The sequence below is a fragment of the Herpailurus yagouaroundi genome, unplaced genomic scaffold, assembly GCF_014898765.1.
Source record: "Herpailurus yagouaroundi ecotype Mexico unplaced genomic scaffold, PumYag 100, whole genome shotgun sequence".
NCBI lineage: Eukaryota > Metazoa > Chordata > Mammalia > Carnivora > Felidae > Herpailurus > Herpailurus yagouaroundi.
The window spans coordinates 28,410,958-28,430,650 of NW_024412391.1; the positions used below are offsets into that span (position 1 = coordinate 28,410,958).

Consider the following 19,693-nt stretch of genomic DNA (forward strand, 5'->3'; position numbering starts at 1 on the left):
GTTTTATTTCTTCCTTTCCACTATGTATATTTTATTACCTCTTTGTTTTGCTTTGTTTTATTGCATTAGGACTTTTAAGAAGATGCTGGAAGGCATTGGTGAGAGGCAATATCTTTGTTCTTTTCTTTGCCTTCTTTTAATGTTTATTTATTTATTTTGAGAGAGAGAGAGAGAAAGCTAACAAGGGAGGAGAGGAGGAGAGAAGAAGAAGGGTAGAGGGGGAAAGGAGCAAAGAGAGAGAGAGAGAGAATCCCAAGCAGGCTCCATGCTCAGTGTGGAGCCCAATGCAGGTCTTGATCCCACAATCCTTGGATCATGACCTGAGCCAAAATCAAGAGTGGGTCATTCAACTGACTAAGCCACCCAGGTGACCCTCTTTGCTTTGTTCTTGACCTTAGTGAGAAAGCTTTGTTTCACACAGTTCAGTTTAATATTAGATGTTGGAATTTTTGTAGATATTTTTTATCAAGTTGAGGAAGTTCTCCTCTATTTCTACTTTGCTGAGAGTTTTTACCATGAATGGGTGTTGGATTTTGTCAAATGCTTTTCTGTATCTATTGATATGATTATGTGATTTTTTTTCTTCTTTAGCCTGTTGAAGTAATGGATTATATTAATTGATTTTTAAGTGTAGAACCAGTCTTGCATACCTGGGTTAAATCCCAGTTGGTCATGGTGTATAATTGTTTTTATACATTGTTGGAGGCAATTTGCTAATACTACAATTTATTGAAGATTTTTGCATCTATGTTCATGAGAAATCTTGGTGTGTAGTTTTCTTTCCTTGTAATGTCTTTGTCTGGGTAATGCTGGCCTTATAGAATAAGTTAGGATATATTCCTTCTGCTTCTGTCTTCTGGAAGATATTATAGAGAATTGGGATAATTTCTTCCTTAAATATTTGGTAGAATTCACCTGTGAGTCTATCTGGGCCTAGTCCTTTCTGTTTTGAAAGGCTATTAATTATTGATTCAATTACTTTAATAGGTACAGGTCTCTTCAGATTGTCTAGTTCTTGTATGAATTTTAGCAAATGTGAGGATAGAGTTGTTTATAATATTCTTTATTGTCTTTTTAATGTCCTTGGGATCTGTAGTAACATCCCTCTTTCATTTTTGATATCGATAATTTGTGTCTTCTTTCTTTTATTCTTAGTTTCACTAGAGGTTTATTGATTTTATCGATACTTTCAAAGAGCAAGATTTTGGTTTTGTTTTTCTGTATTAATTTCTTGTTTTAAAGTTCATTGATTTCTGATTTAATTTTTATTATTTGTTTTCTTTTGTTTACTTTGGATTTAATTTTGTCTTCTTTTTCTAATTTCCTAATGTGGAACCTTAGATTACTGCTTTTAGATCTTTCTTCTTTTCTAATATATGAATGCAGTGCTATAAATATCCCTCTAAGCACTTAATTTTCATTTCATTTGTTGTATGTTAATTTTCATTTAGTTCAAAATATTTTTAAATTTCTATTGATTTTTTTTCTTTCACCTATTGTTATTTACAAGTATGTTGAATCTCTAAATATTTTGAGATTTCATGCTGTCTTCTATTATTGATTTCTAGTCTAAATCTGTGGTCTGAGGGCATACAATATATGATTTCTATTCTTTTAAATTTATTAAGATGTGTTTTATGGTTCAGAGTGTGGTCTATGTTGGTGAATATTCCATAAGAACTTTAAAAATATGCATTTTGTTATTTTTGGATGAAGTAGCCTATAGATGTCAATTATATCCAGTTGATGAATGATATTGAATTCAAGTGTGTCCTTAGTTATTTTCTGCCTGCTGCATCTGTCCATTTTTGATATATAGGTGTTGAAGTCTCCAAGTCTAATAGTGGATTCATCTATTTCTCCTTGAAATTGTATCACATCTTATTTCATGTATTCTATAGTTAAATCCATACATATTAAGGATTATTATGTTTTCTTATAGAATTGACCTCCTTATCATTATGTAATGGCTCTCTTTATCCCTGATAATTTTCTTTGCTCATAGATGTACTATGTCTGAAATTGATGTAGCTATTCCTACTTTCTGTTAATTAGTGTTAGTATGGTATATCTTATATTTTTTGTCTTTCATTTACTTTTAATCCATATATTACATAATACATAAATATATGTATATAATTATAATCTTTGTATTTAAAGTGAGTTTCTTGTAAACAACATGTAGTTGGGTATTGTTCTTTGATCTACTCTGACAATCTCTTTTGATTGGTACATATAGACCACTGATATTCAAAATGATTACTGATATAGTTGGATTAGTATCTACCATATTTGGTACTGTTTTCTCTTTGTTTTCCTTGTTCTTTGTTTCTATCTTTTTCTTCCACTCTTCTTCTGCATTTTGTAGTTTTCACTAAACTTTTTGTGTGATTCCATTTTCTCTTCTTAGCATATCCATTATATAATAAAAAACTTTTTTATTATTTTCCCTAGAGTTTACAATATACTTTAACAACAAATCCAAGTCCACTTTGAAATACCACTATATCACTTCATGATAGGGAATGTACTTTATAATAACAAAATAATCTTAATTTTCTCCCTTTTGTTCTTTTATGATTGCTGTCATCCATTTCACTTGTACATAAGCATTCTCTCTCTCTCTCTCTCTCTCTCTCTCACACACACACACACACACACACACAAGTGTACATAATCAAGTTCATTGCTACTATTATTCTGAATAAACTTTTTCTGTTAGATCAATTAAGAATAAGAAAACTACAATCTTTTATTTTATCTTCACTTATTTATTCTCCTATGCTTTTCCTTTCTTTATGTAGATCCAAGTATCATTTTCTTTCTCTCTAAAGAACTTCTATTAATAATTCTTTTAAGACAGGTCTACTGGCAACAAATTCCTTTATTTTCTGCTTGTTCGAAATAGTCTTTATTTTTCCTCAATTTTCAAGGATAATTTTGCAGGTTGCTAGGTTGTTGTTTTTTTCTTTCAACACTTTAAATATTTCACTCTACTCTCTTTCTGTTTGCATGTTTGCTTTTGCCCTTGGATAGATAAGGTGTTTTTTTTTTCCCCTGTTGTGGCCTCTTTCAACATTTTTTCTTTATCTTTGGGTTTTTAAAGTTTGAATATAATATGCCTAGTGTAATCTTTGAAGCATTTCCCTGTTTGGTGTTCTCTAAGCTTCCTGGATCTATGGTTTGGTGTCTGACATTGATTTGGGGGAAATTCTCAGTCATTATTGCTTCAAATATTTCTTCTGTTCCTCTCTCTCTGCCTTCTTCTGGTGTTCCCATTACGTGTATGTTATATCTCATGTAGTTGTCCCACAGTTCTTTAATATTCTGTTCTGCCTTTTCCAATCTTTTTCTCTTTCCTTTTCAGCTTTGAAATTTTCTAATTGTCATATCATTAAACTCGGAATTTCTTTCCTCAGTCACGTCCGGTCTATCAATGAGTCTGTCAAAGGTATTCCTCACTACTGTAACAGTATTTTTGATCTTTAGCATTTCTTTCTAATTCTATTTTAAGATTATGTTAGTCATCTGTTCTTGCATGTTGTATACTTTTTCTACTAAACCCCTTAGCATGTTAATCATCCGTGCCATATCTGACTCAGGTGTTATATGTTACTCTCCTCAAACTGTGGGGTTTTTTGCCTTTTAGTATGCCTTGTAATCTTTTTGTTGAAAAGTGGACATGATGTATTGGGTGAAAGAAGCTGCTATAAATAGGCCTTTAGAAATATACTGGTAAGTTATAGGGGGGGAAGGGAAACATTCTATAATCCTGATTAGGTCCCAGTCTTTCGGTGAGCCCATCCATGCCTTTGGACTGTGAACTTCACACCTTCTCAATTCCCATTTTCCCATACCATAGGTGGGACAAGATGTCTACATGGGGCTGACATTGGGTATTTCCATTTCCCAAGTAGGGTAGGATCTGGTAAAATAGTTTCTCCTGAGAGAAGGTCTTGTTAAGAAAAACAGTGCTCTGGTGTATTTCAAATGGTTATTTTCCCCTACCTTTTGTTAGAAATAGAAGGGAATTTTTCTCTGATTATTCATTGTGAGAGCCTGGTAGAACTCCTGGAGATAAAACTGATAAAAGTGGGAGGCTCCATATGTCTGGGTACTTCTAGATCTCTTAACTCTTAGTCTTGTCCTCACTGGGCCTCCAGCAATTTATCATTACAGTTTAGGTTTTCCTCCCATGCTACTGGTTCCCAAGAAGTTTTCTGCTTCTGGATTTCTGCTTGGGTAAGTTGTGATTCTCTGTATCTGTTTGTCTGTCTCTCCAGTTTGGAAGGGGGCAACAATTTTCCCTGTGACCTCACTATTCTGACAGATCTCAGAAGAGTTGTTGAGTTTTTAGTTTGTTTAGTTTTTAACTTGATTGTAGGATGAAGTAGCTACTTTTAAGCTCTTTACATTCTGGACCAGAAACCAGAAGTCACACATTTACTTTAGTTTTGTTTTTGCAGTTGGTATAGTAGCATGAGTGAAATGTTTTCCATTTTCAATAAAGCAGAAGCACTTCATAGAGAAAGTAGGTTTTAAGGTGAGCTAAGGCAACAAAGTTTTGAAAATTCAGTGGTTTTATGGCCAAATATTAGACAGCATTTTGAAAAGGTCAAACTCTAAAAGGAATAAGTAACAAACTCTGTATTATAAATTCTGTAAATCTTGGATACCATTTTAATGATATCTTTGCAAGTGGGTATTACACCTGTTAATTAAAGTTGAAAAAATAACCAACATCCTCATTATTAGTATCTATAAGTAGCAATTCATCTGCTGGGTATCTCAGCCATATGTATTTAAAGCACAATGTGCTACATAAAATCAGTGATAGTTTAATTAGCATCTGATGGGAGTTAGCAATTTAACTTCAATTTACAGCATAAAGGTTAGGTGTGGTGAGCTCATTCTATAATACTGTGCTATTGTAATAATGAACAGTAGATTGACCACAGAATAAAAAAATAAGAGTAGAGGAAAACCAAACACAAGTTTGGTAATCTGTAAAGGTACTATGTTCCAACAAAAACTGTACTCTAATTTTTAATTTTTAAATACTTTTGTTATTATGTGTTAGTGCTTATGGGAAGCTAAAACCTGAAGTCTAGTCTAGACCTAGGCATAATGAGAAAAAGTAATCATATTAACAGCAGTTGGTCTTACCCACCTGACTTCAAACTAGTTCTGATTTTTATAAAACTTTTCAGGTTACCAGATGCTAGGGGCAAATTCTTTGTAGTGTTTATGATTTCACACTCAGAAATCAAGATTATTTATGTCCTTTTCTACCTTCTTAATGTATTAAAAGTACCTTATATATTATTTTCTTGGTCTTCAACCTGTCTCAGTGGTTTTGATATTTGTCCCTAATGCTTTTAAAGCGTTCTTGTGGTGTTTGTTTTTATAAACTCAACTCACTTTTATAATAAAGTCTATCAATTTGTACAGCCTGGAGAAAAATAGAAAATGAAACAAAACAACAACAAAACCCTATGTACAATGTTTTTGCAAACTGCCTTTAAAAAGTTCTATCTCAGGAATACAAGAAAAGTGAACATAACCAAATTTCTGATACTGATTTTTTTCTAGGGGGGGTTATATCTATACAAACTTTTTTTTTTTTTTTCCAACGTTTATTTATTTTTGGGACAGAGAGAGACAGAGCATGAACGGGGGAGGGGCAGAGAGAGAGGGAGACACAGAATCAGAAACAGGCTCCAGGCTCTGAGCCATCAGTCCAGAGCCTGACGTGGGGCTCGAACTCACGGACTGCGAGATCGTGACCTGGCTGAAGTCGGACGCTTAACCGACTGCGCCACCCAGGCGCCCCTCTATACAAACTTTTAAAGCTTGCATTTTCTCTAAGGTATATCCACCTATGAATATATTTTTCTAACATCCTCTTTTTTCACTACCAAGGCATCAGAAATCAATGAAGTCATATAGTTGGAAAGGAAGCAGAAATATTTCTATAAAAAGCAAGAGATTATTTTAGCCATAAACAGATGTGAGAAAAAAAAGTATGGGCCTTGAAGTTACAAAGGCAATATGCATTTGGTAAGAGCACAATGACAAAATAATAAAATGAAACAAAAAAAATGCAAAACAAGAGCAAATTCCATCTAAAACTATCTAACAGGGTAAGTCATATATTATATTGTAAATTAGGTAAAGTTAATCTTTAGAATTTAAAACCTCAAATTCTGCATTTTTAGTTTTTTTGTCCTAAAGCCCTATCTTGCCCATTTTGTTGCCCTGTGTCTTTATAATCTCTCTTCCTCATTGTGTGTCCCTGGGAAATTTGTTTTTGCTTTAAACACAAAAATGATGGCCTCATCTATGAGCTGTACCTGTAGGTTTTTCTACTTTCCGCTTTTCAAGCATATACTTCTGTAGACGACACTGCAGACTTCATGTGTCTTACCATGGTTTCATGGATGTCACGTCTTGCCTCTTACTAGGAAACTTTCCCTTGAGGACAAGGCCCAAGACCACTGCTTTCTTTGAAACTTCAAAGTATTCAGTCTGCTGATGTGTTAACTCAATAGATACTCTGTAAATGTTAGTTGGTTGAATACAGGAGCCAATGAAAGGAATGCAAATTCTTTTACCTTTGCTAGGAATGGTTAATCTATTCTATTTTAGGAAAGGCTTAAATTTCTGTAAGGGCATTTGTTGGAGCTGTTTATTAATTCAACTTGTTTTGTTGTTGTAGAGCCAAAAGACATTGACTGGCTTTCTGGTAATGATCATATTCATTCTATAGTATACTTTTTGGACACAAGATTAGAGATCTGACAATTAGAGTAATCTGACAATTACTCACTGACTTCTGAGGTGACCTATATTTTCTACATTAAAAAAAAAAAGTGAGGGTGGGCTGCCGTAAGGGAGCAGTAGTGATGATCACAGACATCTATCTTGTGTTTTTGGTGGAGATTTTCCAACTTAAACAAATTAATTAAATTTATTAATGTGGTGAGTCTCTCCTTCAGTCATGGCCCTGATTTGAAGTCAATTAGAAGAATACTATCAAGGAAGAATGTATATTGAGTAAACTTTAATTTATACACACACATATCAATCTTTCTTTTTAAGGGTTTTAAAACTTTACCATAATAGGAAATAATTCTTTAGTTGAAAAATAAAATGCTAAAACACCTGATTATGCTTATTTTGCTTCAGGTAACATATTTATTTTAGAAATGATAAGATACATGGAAGATGTATTTGTCAAGATTTTTGTCTGTTTAAATTTGCAGTTCCAAGGCAGTGTTTTAATCCTATTAAAGCTAATTGAATGGAGTCTTCAGGCTTTGTCAGTTGGGTGAAGTTCAAGTTGTAACTACCATTAAGAAAAGAAAAATATAAGAACCAAACAGTAACGCCTAACTTCTGCCATTTATTCTTTCCACTTGAACCTTAGGGCAATGTGAAAGAATGCTTTCTGAATTCACAGGGCAATTCATTGGAGACATTGGGATGAGATCTGATCTCTGAAAGGACAATTAGCCGGTTAAAAAAAAAAGGGGGCCCCTGTGTTTAGGAGTTTAAATATTTCTTTATGGGGCATCCAGTAGCTCTACTGGAGATTGAGGTTTTACAGTGTTTCCATTAAAATACCACTTTCCAGAGCAAACACCGTCAATAAAAAAATCTGCTCCAGGCTAAAGTTGGCATCAAGATTCTAGTCTAGAAGCTATTTTGTTTTAGAAATTCATTTGGACCAGTTTAGCTTAATGGTTAAGGGTATGAATAAATGTGTCCAATTGCTTTTTTTTTTCTTTTTTTTTTTCAGCGTAGTTATGAATGTTCTTTCCAACTGGACAATTTTTTCTCTACGCATCTAAAACAGGCACATGTTTATAAAAAGAGCAGTTTGGAACTTGGCACAGTTTCAATTTTGGATGATTTTGTAAATTGGGTTAAGTGATTAGTTCTTATTTATTATTATTTCAAAATTTCATGTCTAAAATGTTTAGAGTGCAACCTAATTTTGATATTTATTGAAAGCCAATATCTTTGTTTATGTAGGGTCTTGAGTCTCTGTTCTTATTCTCCCATAGGAAGATTTTATAAATAAAGAATGATGAATTTTTAATGGCAGTGATACTATAAATGTTTATGAATTGTTTATATTAAAAATCTATTTGTGATGACCTAATTGGGGAAAAATCCTAAATTTTTATGTGAAAGACAACAACAACTTATTTCACCATTTACACAATATTTGCTTTTTAGGATCTTACATTATTTAATAAGTTTTCAACAATTAAAAGTTCTGTGTAGTCTAACCATGAGATTTCAGAAAAGATATCACTCTTGATTCTAGTTTAGATCTCCAGAACAGCTTCTCCAGTTTTTAACATGGCATGATTCTATTGGTAAAACATTTTTGAGCACCTGCAAATTATGTATGCCTATTACATTTAGAAATTTATACTCATGATATTGTACTAATATATTTTCTGATAAAAATAGTTTTGTATTTGTGAAAAAATAAGCAATAGTAAAATTCTAGTATTTCCTACTTTCACCCCACTGGTAAGACCTCACCTAGAGACCAATATCCTAGGTAGCAGCTGTCAGTTTGTATCTGGGAGAAGTCATGCTGGATCTCTGTGGTTGGGGACCTCTTCTCAAACTTTGACACCCTTGGCTTCTGGACAGAGGAGAAGTTCCAGGGATACTGGCAGAAGGACAGAATTTATCCTTTATTTTAAAATCAGCTTCTTCAAATTTTCCTATTTGTGTACATTTTACTCCCATAGCTAATGATTGACATCTACCTGTTCTTAAGGCCCAACTTCAATGATCCTTCCTCAGAGATAATTTTCTTAGTCTTTCCACCCTCAGTGGGAATTAATATCTCTTTTCCTAAATCATTATTCAAATTTATGTTTTAGGACTAGTCATAGCTACCTTTATCAGAGTTTAAAAATATATATTTATATATTTTAATTCACTTATTTATGTTTTTTAGCCTATGAGACTATTGAATATTTCATCATTGTACCCCCATCAGTGCCAATGATTATTTGTGCATCATGGTCATTCAGTAAGCACTTTTGGCTAACCTCTTGCTCATGCCACTGTAAAAATTTTTAAATAGTCCTCTTGCTCAAGGGTCAACCCCTTCCCATCATTTTGCATATTCTAACACATTACATTTCTGAAGTAGAGCTCCACTTGTGTCATTCTTGCACTAAAAAGCATTCATTGGCTACTTTTCCAATTAAATATATACTCTTCATCCTTACATTCAAGGCCTTAAATGATCTGGTCTATTTCCACTTTTTCATTGTTAGTTCTTTACTATTTTTTATGCACCATATTTTCAGGTCCAAGCATTATGCTCATTATTCATCAAATGTTTCTTATGATAAATAATATGGAGTAATTATAGGTCATAAGATAGATATTGTTTCCAGTTACTATAGATTTAAGCAAATACATGCCAACGTTATAGTGAAATATTGACTTAGTGACAATGCATTGTGGTGAATTTATAGTTGGCGAAATATTTATAGATGAAGAGATTTTTAAAAAATATACAATGTTATATTACTTTCAGGTGTACAACATATTTATTCAACAATTCTATACACTGCTCAGTGCTCACCATTATAAGTGTAGTCACCAACTATAGTGTTATTATAATATTATTGACTATATTTCCTATGCTGTACTTTTAATCTCTGTGACTTACTTTTTTTTATAACTGGAAGTCTATACATTTTAATACCCTTTATTTAATTCAATTATCCCCTCATTCATGTCCCCATTGGCAACCACCAGTTCGCTGTATTTGAGTCTGTTTGTTTTGCTTTTTAGATTCCACAGGTTAATATACATGAAAAGATTAAAATATAAGACAGTGAACAACTTTTTCAAATTTGTACAATCATTACGTAAAAGAACTGATACTTGGACCCATGATTGATTATGTCCAAAGTTCTTGTATTTAATTAATACATTTCCCTCTCTATATGTCCTGTTTTGTCCCTGTCTTCCCACACCCACCTCTGTCTCTCTGTCTCTGTTTTTGTGTATGTATATGTATAATATGTATATATATATATATATACACTTCATACATACAAAGCTTATATATTATATATACATACACTATATATACATATATATGTATGTCTATTATTTATATCCTTGATGGTGATGTTAAATGGATATATATTTCAGTTATCTGGAACAATTGACAAGCAATAAATTGTTCCAGCTATCTGGAACAATTGAAAAGTAATAAATATAAATGTTAAACTCTTCACTTATATTTAAAAAATCAACACTGTAAGTACAAAATTGCATAGACATAGTTTAACATTAGCTTATGTGAAAAAGTAAGGGTTTTAGTTGACACAAAAAATAATGATCAAGTTTATTGAAACCTTCCTATATACTAAGGACTTTTCTAGATTTTCATATATACTGAGTAAGTTGATATTTAAAAAAACTTTTTTTAACGTTTATTCATTTTTGAGAGACAGAGAGAGAGAGATCATGAGCAGTGGAGGGGCAGAGAGAGAGGAGACACAGAATCCAAAGCAGTCTCCAGGATCTGAGCTGTCAGCACAGAGCCTGACTTGGGACTCAAACCCATGAACTGTGAGATCATGACCTGAGCCAAGGTCAGATGCTTAACCGACTGAGCCACCTAGGCGCCCCATCAGTTGATATTTATAGTAACCTCAAGAGGTGGATACCATTCTCTTTTGCATTTTATGTATAAATAAACTGAGGAACACAGATGTTCATCATCTTGCCACATTCTTTGGTTTTCCAATTATTTCACAAATATTTAGCTGACTTCTACTATGTGCTCAGTTTTGGAGATGTATCAGTGATTAAGGGAGTTCCTGTTTAAAGAGAGCTGTCAGTCAAATTGGAAACACAGAGGAAAAATAAGTAGAATTACAACACACTATGAAATGTCCCATAGTGGGTCAGCACACATTTCTATAGCAACACTAAAGGTGGAGGGGTGTGGTTATCTAACCCATTCTTTGAGTGTTTAGAGAAAGCTCCTGGAAGAAAGTTACTCCTAGGTTAAGATCTGATGAATGAATGAGAAACAGATAGCCTGGATTAGTAAGGGGTCAGGAAATTGTGGTCCAAGTAGAAGGAACAGCAGGTGTAAGAGCTCTGAAATGTGAGAGATCATGAAGAGCTTGACAACAAAGTCATACAAAGAAGGATGAAGAAGTATGTTACATGTTTATCTCAGAGACTGGATTTCAGGGAATTGTGATAGTATTTTCTGAAGGATTGTTATATGGAGAAATAATCTTAGTCCACGTTATTCCAGAAAGAAGAATGACCTACAGAAATTAACAGGTAGGAGTTAGAATGTGGTGATTTACAGTTTAAGATAAAAAATAAACACTTAAGCTACTAGATTGATCCGACAGCAGAATGGGTTTGGAATTCCTGTTACTGGAGGCATTTAATTACAAGTTGGAAAATCTTTTTTTCATGAATACTGAAAGGTTATTTTTTTCTTTCATTGGGAAGAAACTTAAATTGTTCTCAAAGATACTTTCTACCTTACCCACCACTGAAACCATTACTAGATTATAAAGGGTGATGTTAACAAAAGATAAACAGTGCAAGGTAGCATTCCAATTTGCTGAGTACAGAATTTGTAGAAAAGGAGATATATCTGATAATATTTGAAGTTCAATTTGTGAGCAATCTTATAGCTCTTGTGTCAAAACCTTATGTGCTTTGGAGAAGTAGTAAAGGAATATAAAATGATGGTCTTTTATTATATACATTTTCAATTTAGATATGGAAAGTAAGGCAGATATATCCCAGGCAATACTAGCCAATATCTCCTAGTATCCTAGACATTCTATTTTGGTAGGTTACATGTTTTAGGAACCCAAATATTAAATGCAGCAAATTTTATTTTTTAATTTTCACCTGAAACACTTTCTTGAAAGAGAAATAATTTTGTTGAATCTATGAAATGGTCTAGTAAAATATTTAACACCATTTTTAATATCATGTATTCAAAATAGATGTATTTTAAGCAGAGTTTCTTTGGAATAAAGTTTTGGACCCAAGTTTGTGAATTGGTGGCATGTGAGCTTAGTTGGAAGTTTTTAATATTGGCTGAGATATCTTTTATTCCTTGACCTCCAACTAATTGTGGGTCATGTTTCAAACAATTTTGCCATAAAAGTCCCAGTAACAGTCCAGATAGTGGCAGATTAAGTCAGAGAGTTAATAAATTTACCAAAGGAAAACATCTCACTTATTACTGTTGCTGCTTTAAGGATGTCACTTCGCAACTTTGACAAATTTGGCAGATTTAGAACTATCTCACCTATAGATCCAGAAGGGACTATTTTAGAAGAATAATTTTGTGAGGTATGGTGAAACAAATGTGGGAGCAGAAATTACATAATTGTGTAATTTCCATTCTGTTTTAGTGCAAGCAGTTTACTAGTAGCACAGATAAGGGAGGGAAGTTTAAAATCATGAATGGCAGAACATTCTACTTTTTCTCTTTCCTGTTAAATGCCAAGTAACCATTATTCTAGGATCTGATTCCTAACAGTAAGATCCAACTGTCTCAAAGTATAGTGCCACTTTGCATTTGGTGCAAAATAAACAATTCATTGAGAGAAATGCCGTATCTTGGAGCATTATACTTTGGGAAACAGTGGGGCAAGTAATGGTAAAGAAATATTCAAGATTCTAAAAAATTAGTACAAGAACAATTGAATGGTCATTTGGAGTGGCTCTTCTCAGATTCGCTGGTCCTCAATATAGTGTCATTATTTTAGGAAAGTGCCCATTATTTGATAGCTAGAAATAGAGACAGATAAATATTTAGTTTGACAAACTGGGCTGGGGGAATGAAGGGGATTGTGATAAAGCAAATAAGTCTTTTGAATCCTTGGGCAGGGGGCTAACATCAATCCAGAGCACTCCTCATTAATGGTGGAATTTGAGTTAAGAGAGGAAAATTATTAGAATCAAGCTACTTTTTTAAACTATCACTTACCTTTAATTTTTATTAAGGAAAATAGCTTAATATCTTAATAAATCATGTGTGAAAGAAGTTAAATTTAAAAAAGAATAATTGTCATTCTAAAAATGAGGAATAGGCAAGCTACAGGCTTTGCAAGATGTATTTTTGCAGATGTTATGTAAGAGTCAATTAATTCATGGGACTATTTTTGCCATCTGAATGTTAATGTTAGAGCATCTTATGAAAGAGAGGTTAAAAGGATACATTTAATAACTTTGGAATCATGGTTGGTTATTTTTGTGTTAGCTTAACCAAAGGGCAATCTGAAAAGTTCTGTCATCGATAACACTGTGAATGAACTAACCAAATACATTTAATACACAGTTTCAGCTAAAGGTGATATCTATGTAACTTTGAATGAATGATTGGTCTAACTTCACTGGAACTAATTATTTCATTTTAGCTTCATCTTGGGTTTATTTTATTCTTGTGACATTTAATGAAATCTATAAACAAACTTTTAAAAAATCTTATTCAACAATGACATACTTTGGGATTTGAAACACATTTTTTATTTAAACCAAGAAGTTATGGGCCTGTTCCTTTGATATAATTACTTTGTGGAGTATAGCATTCTATCGTCTGCTTAATAGAGAGTAATAAATGCATTCCACGTGGTCAAAGTAGTTCTATAATTAGACTTTTAAGTAAAGTTTCATCAGCATATGCAAAAAACTCTCTCTACCACAGTAGTAATTAGAAGATTTATGAAATTTCTACTTAGAAACTGATCCCTGGTTTCATTTCTCTCTGATTTTAAACCTCTTTGGTGTATTCTTCTCAGTAGTGCAAAAATCAGCCACATTCTAAAACACCCTGTGTGATGTGGTTGTTATCTTCTTCATCTAGTTTTAAGCCATTCTTTCCCTCTCCCTATACTGCAAACTGGGCTTATATCAGTTCCTCAAATCATCCAGGCTTACTTCCTATGAGGAGTTTTTGCATATGCTGTTCCTTCTGCCCTACTCTTTGTATGCCTGCCTTCTCTTTCTTCTTGAAGTTAATGATCCTGTTTGTTAATGAGTCTCTTCCTTCTTCAGGTTAGCCTCTGTTTATTAGAATTTATACTAGAGGTTATGTGTTGATCTTTTGACAACACCATTAGACTAAGCTTCTGTGAAGGCAGAGACCCTGGATGATTAATTCACCCTCTATCCACAGCAGCCAGAGAATGCTTGATATTTAGTAGCTGCTCAATAGTTACTAATCAATGAAAGCACAACTGCAATAACTGAAAAGAAGTCAAGTACTTAATTATTGGAAAACTCTTGATGTAGATACTTTCAAACAACTGTCAAATGCTTCTTAAAACTGAAATATATTGAAAGCAATGGATTCTTGAAGATCTTTTTTTTAAAAAAATTTTTTTTTTCAACTTTTATTTATTTTTGGGACAGAGAGAGACAGAGCATGAACGGGGGAGGGGCAGAGAGAGAGGGAGACACAGAATCGGAAACAGGCTCCAGGCTCCGAGCCATCAGCCCAGAGCCTGACGCGGGGCTCGAACCCACTGACCGCGAGATCGCGACCTGGCTGAAGTCGGACGCTTAACCGACTGCGCCACCCAGGCGCCCCATGATCTTTTAAAAACACAAGGAAGTATTAGGCATGATATACCTTATACATCCCAGGAAGCACTGTGAGGCATGATTATTTATTTTTGGAATTGTACTTCAGAAATATAATAATGGCCAAGTATTGAAAATTTCCAGAAAGTCTGGAGACTCACCAGTTGATTCCATTAAATATCCCTGATACTATTGGGCTACAATTTAGTTCATATATTATAGAAACCTTACTAACATACCATATAAAAACTGAATCTTCTCATTTCAGATCTTAGCTGACAAAAGGGTAAAAAAGTCATTTTTATTAACATGGGCTATGGCTCAGTGTAGGAGAATGGAAGAATAATTTAATATTATTAAATGTTCAGCAACTGACCGGTTAAAATAATTTTATTTGTTATAAATAATATTGTGCTTATGACATAATTAGTACAGAAGAAAATTTAACTGTACTATCTTTAGAAGTTCAGGAAAGATATTATCATGAAGTAAAGCTTTAATCACATCTTAAAGTTGCCTTGGTTTATTGTGTAGGCAACCTAGTGAAAATATTTTAGGCAAAATTTGAAAAGATGCTGGAAGGACAAGCAAAAATGCCAAGAATTGGGTTAATTGGCATAATACAAGGTGGTTGGGCACAGTTGGGGAAAGTGTCAGAGTAGGGAGAATCCCTACCAAGAAAGACGGTTTGTGCAATTAGCTCTCTGAACTTTAACCCTTCGAGAATAATTAATGAGTAACAGAGGGGATCAAGACAAAGACACAAAGTGATATGGTGGGTGCTAGCAAGTAATACATCAAAGAATGCTCGTAATTGGCCCTGTGGCTTTCATTCTTTGCCCTATTTCTTTCAATTCATTGACTCAAAATAATGGGTTCAGGTTCATTATCAACAGGTTTTTAGCTGTAAGACTACAACATTACAACAAAGCTTGCATTGTGGCAGTGTTGATGGCAAAGTAAGAAGTTGTGTTTGGTAACCACTCCTTGAGAAGAGAAAATAGCAGATTCTTTCTGAATGAATCAACAGCATTTAGACACATATTCAGAATCTTGAAAGCCTTATATTTTCAACACTACAATGCTGGAATATGGTTGGTGTGGGCAGGTATGTATATTTCCATTTGAATGATGTGTGAAGCTGTGGTGAAGGTTTATGTTCCCTGTATTATCTTAAATGAAACTAAGTTATTGGCACATGACACATAAAGACACCAAGGATTTTGGCTCTCCAAGCATGTAACTCTGGATTCTTTCTTATATTTTTTAATTATACAGTTGGCAGAAGTTTTGATTCTTTTTATTTACTTTAGATCCTAATAAGGGAAAAAGTGGAAAGTTTCTCAGGAAATTTCTAAGACAAGTGTTCTGAATTGTTCTAATTTAGTAAGCCAAATTTGTTTCATATATGGATATGTTTTAATAACAGCTTATATTTTTGTGCACAAGATATGGAAATATTTTAAAGATTTGTCCTTTGTTATTTAATTTTGTGTGGATATTCAATAAGACAGGGTAAATTTTATTTTTTGCACTTGGATACTTGAAAAATATCTTTCTTTGCTGATCACTCCTAAGTCTCTAGAGGAAGTTATCATTGTAGTTATTAATTTACCTTATTTAGTTAGTACAACTAATTTCAATTTTAGAAAATAGACACCATGATGTAATTGAAATATTATAATTGCAAATATCAGTCTAAAACTAATTAATGCATGATTATTTAAAATTTCATATATTTTCATCATACTTAGTATTATCATTTTATCTAAAAAGTTTGTTATATATTTTAAACTAGAATTTTATCAAAAGCTTCTATATTCTTATTATATTCAAAAAGCATACTGCATATTGGTAAATATACCATACATTTGTTGTTAATATTTCAATCAAATTTATCTCAAACTTTAAAGACAAATGGAAGTCAAATACCAAATATGAGATTGAGTTAGGTCTTTAGTTTTGTGATTTCCATTAATTAAACATCTATTAAAATGTATTGAAAATGATTGATGGGTATGAGGCTGACTGGAAACATATAATTTCATTATCTCACAATAATGAAATCTGTACTAATTACCTAGGATGTATCTGCCAACAAAAAAATTTATGACATCATCACTAATTAATATGAGCATATTGTTGGAAAATTATTATGATTCACTATAATTAATCCGTGAATCTACAAATTTAGCTTTTACATTTCCTGGTGGACAGTTTTTAACTTAGCATATTTTCTTTTGTTTTAGATCACAATAATATATTAGATTTTAAATGAAGAAGATACTCTTTTGTTTTCCTCATAAGTAACAGAAAGTCCCCTTTATATTTGTTAATAAATGATTTGTTAATGCATAATATCAGCCAAGTATTTCCTGTGGTGAGTTAAATTTTTTCTGGATTTATAATTTTAGAGTTAAGAGTACTTAGAGAACATGTTCTGACTTCAGTTTACCAACTTGAACTAGCAAAAGGTTCTCCTAATTCTAATATGCTGTGACAAATCTGGGTGAAGCAGTAAATTTAAGAATGAGGCTTTTGAAGGATTTGCCTCTCAGTGTTAATGTCTCCACTTACCCTGAAGCAAATGGGTATGTAGACACACAGTTTTTAAAAATTGCTGTATACATTCCAAACTTTAATAAATATTAGCTAAACATTTCCTGGTATAACAAGAATTGTAACAGATACATTGGAAAATCAACGATGATAAAAGCATCATCACTAATCTCATAGTCTCTTGGAGGAGACAGATGTGTAAACAAATAATAACAATATTAGTGTTTAATACCATAATGAAGATATGAATATAATTCTTCCCAGCAGAAGAAAGGCATCACTAAATATGCCTGAGGAGTCTCCTAAAGGACTTCAGAGAAAAGGTAGCATTTAAACATGAGTCTTAATTGATAAATAAACATTAATCAGGCAGGAAAGGTGAAAGGTGGAGGGGATGTATTATATGAAGTTACCAAGGCTCAAAGAACATACCGTGTTCAAAAAAAGCAACAAGTTAATTTGCTTGAAAGATTATCTTGAGTACTGAGTACTAGTTGGAAATTTGCAGGGCATCTGGTTAATCTTTTGTGTGGGATCAGGCTGAAAAGTACCTTGCATCTCTGCTAAAGGTTTTGGACTTAATTTTGGGAGCTATGGGGAACTTGGAATTAAGAATAGGTACTATAGGAAGACATGTGTGGAGGCAGTGAGTGAGTAGATGGTCTGAACAGAGTAGAGACTGGTGGCTTGCAGGAAGAACTTTGGGGAAGAACTGTGACTCTTTCTAAAATAAACTATTACATACTCAGCTGAGGCAGGGGCAAGTGAGCATGGAGGAGAATAGAGCTGATTCAAAGAAGATGGCTGAGATAGATTCCACTGGATTTGATAGTGCCAAGTGAAGAAGTTGGTGGGAGGGAGTTGAGGGGAAGTCCCAAATTTTAATATTTTTGGTGTTTGGGACAATGTAAGTGTATTAGTTCTTTGTAAGAAGATAATAAGATGAATATTAAAAAGAACAGCATCACTGAGATATCATTCATATACCATTTACCTCACCCACTTAAAATGTACAATTCAGTAGTTTTTGGATATTCACAGAGTTGACCAAACATCACCAGTCTAATTTTAGAATGTTTTCATCATTCCCCAGAGAAAAAACATCACACCTATAAGCAGTCACTCCCTTTTATCCCCATTTTCTCAACTCTGGGCAACCAGTACTCTGTTTCTGTTCATATTCTGACCATTTCATATAAATGGAATTACACAACATACAGCTTTTTGTGACTGGTTTCTTTTGGTTAGCATAATGTTTTCAAGGTCCATCCATATTGAGCATGTGTAAGAACTTCGTTCCTTAAGCTTTTCTGTTGGCAAGTAATATTTAATTGCATGGACGTACTAATTTTATTTATCCATGTATCAGTTGATGGACATTTGAGTTGCTTTTACTTTTTATCAAATGTAAATAATGCTATTATAATATACATGTATAAGATTTTGTATGGATATATGTTTTCATTTCACTTGTGTGTGTATACATCTAGGTGTGGAATTACTGGGTCATACAGTAACTCTACGTTTAACAGTTTAAGGAACTGGCAAATTGTTTTCCAAAGTGGCTGCACAATTTTATGTTCCCACCAGAAGTATGTGAAGGTTCCAATTTCTCCACATCCTTACCAATACTTGTTATTATTTTGTTATGGCCATTCAAGTGTGGTTGAAGTCATTGTGGTTCTGATTTATATTTCTCTAATGAATAATGATGCGGAGTATCTTTTTGTGTGCTAATTGGCTATTTTTATATCTTTTCTAGAGAAATATCTGTTCATATCCTATGCCTATTTTTAAATTGAATTCTATATTTTTTTATTTTTGAGTTATAAGAATTCCCTATATATTTTAGATAAAAATTATTTGTCAAGTATATGGTTTGCAAGTACTTTTCTCCCAGTATGTGGGTTATCTTGTCACATTCTTGATGGTGTCCTTTGTTTTAATGTTTATTTATTTTTGAGAGAGACAGAGAGCGGGTGGGGGAGGGGCAGAGAGAGGGGGAGACACAGAATCTTTCTAAAAAAATTTTTTTAGGGGCGCCTGGGTGGCTTGGTCGGTTAAGGGTCCGACTTCGGCTCAGGTCATGATCTCACGGTCCGTGAGTTTGAGCCCCACGTCGGGTTCTGTGCTGACAGCTCGGAGCCTGGAGCCTGTTTCAGATTCTGTCTCCCTCTCTCTCTGCCCCTCCCCTGTTCATGCTCTGCCTCTCTCTGTCTCAAAAATAAATAAACGTTAAATAAATAAATAAGTAAAATTTTTTTAAATGTTTATTTATTTTTTGAGAGAGAGAGACACAGTGTGAGCACGGGATGGGCAGAGAGAGAGAGAGGGAGAGACAGAAACTGAAGCAGACTCCTGGCTCCAAGCTCCGAGCTGTCAGCACAGAGCCTGATGTGGGGCTCGAACTCACAAGCTGTGAGATCATGACCTGAGCTGAAGTCAGACACTTAACCGACTGAGCCACCCAGGCGCCCCTTGATGGTGTCCTTTGAAGGACAAACAT

At 33.5% G+C, this 19,693-nt stretch overlaps 1 protein-coding gene across 4 annotated transcripts in view; it reads left to right on the top strand.

Moving 5' to 3' along the window:
- Nucleotides 1-19,693, top strand: part of TFEC (transcription factor EC) — a 140,859-nt gene that overhangs the window by 14,220 nt on the left and 106,946 nt on the right. Inside the window, exon 1 of one of the 4 annotated variants that reach the window (XM_040472184.1) lies at nucleotides 4,167-4,242. The exons of the other annotated variants lie outside the window; for them this stretch is intronic. The gene's annotated coding sequence lies outside the window, so the exon portion shown is untranslated. Of the gene's footprint in view, nucleotides 1-4,166; nucleotides 4,243-19,693 lie in introns of those variants that run through there. 4 annotated transcript variants of the gene reach the window in all.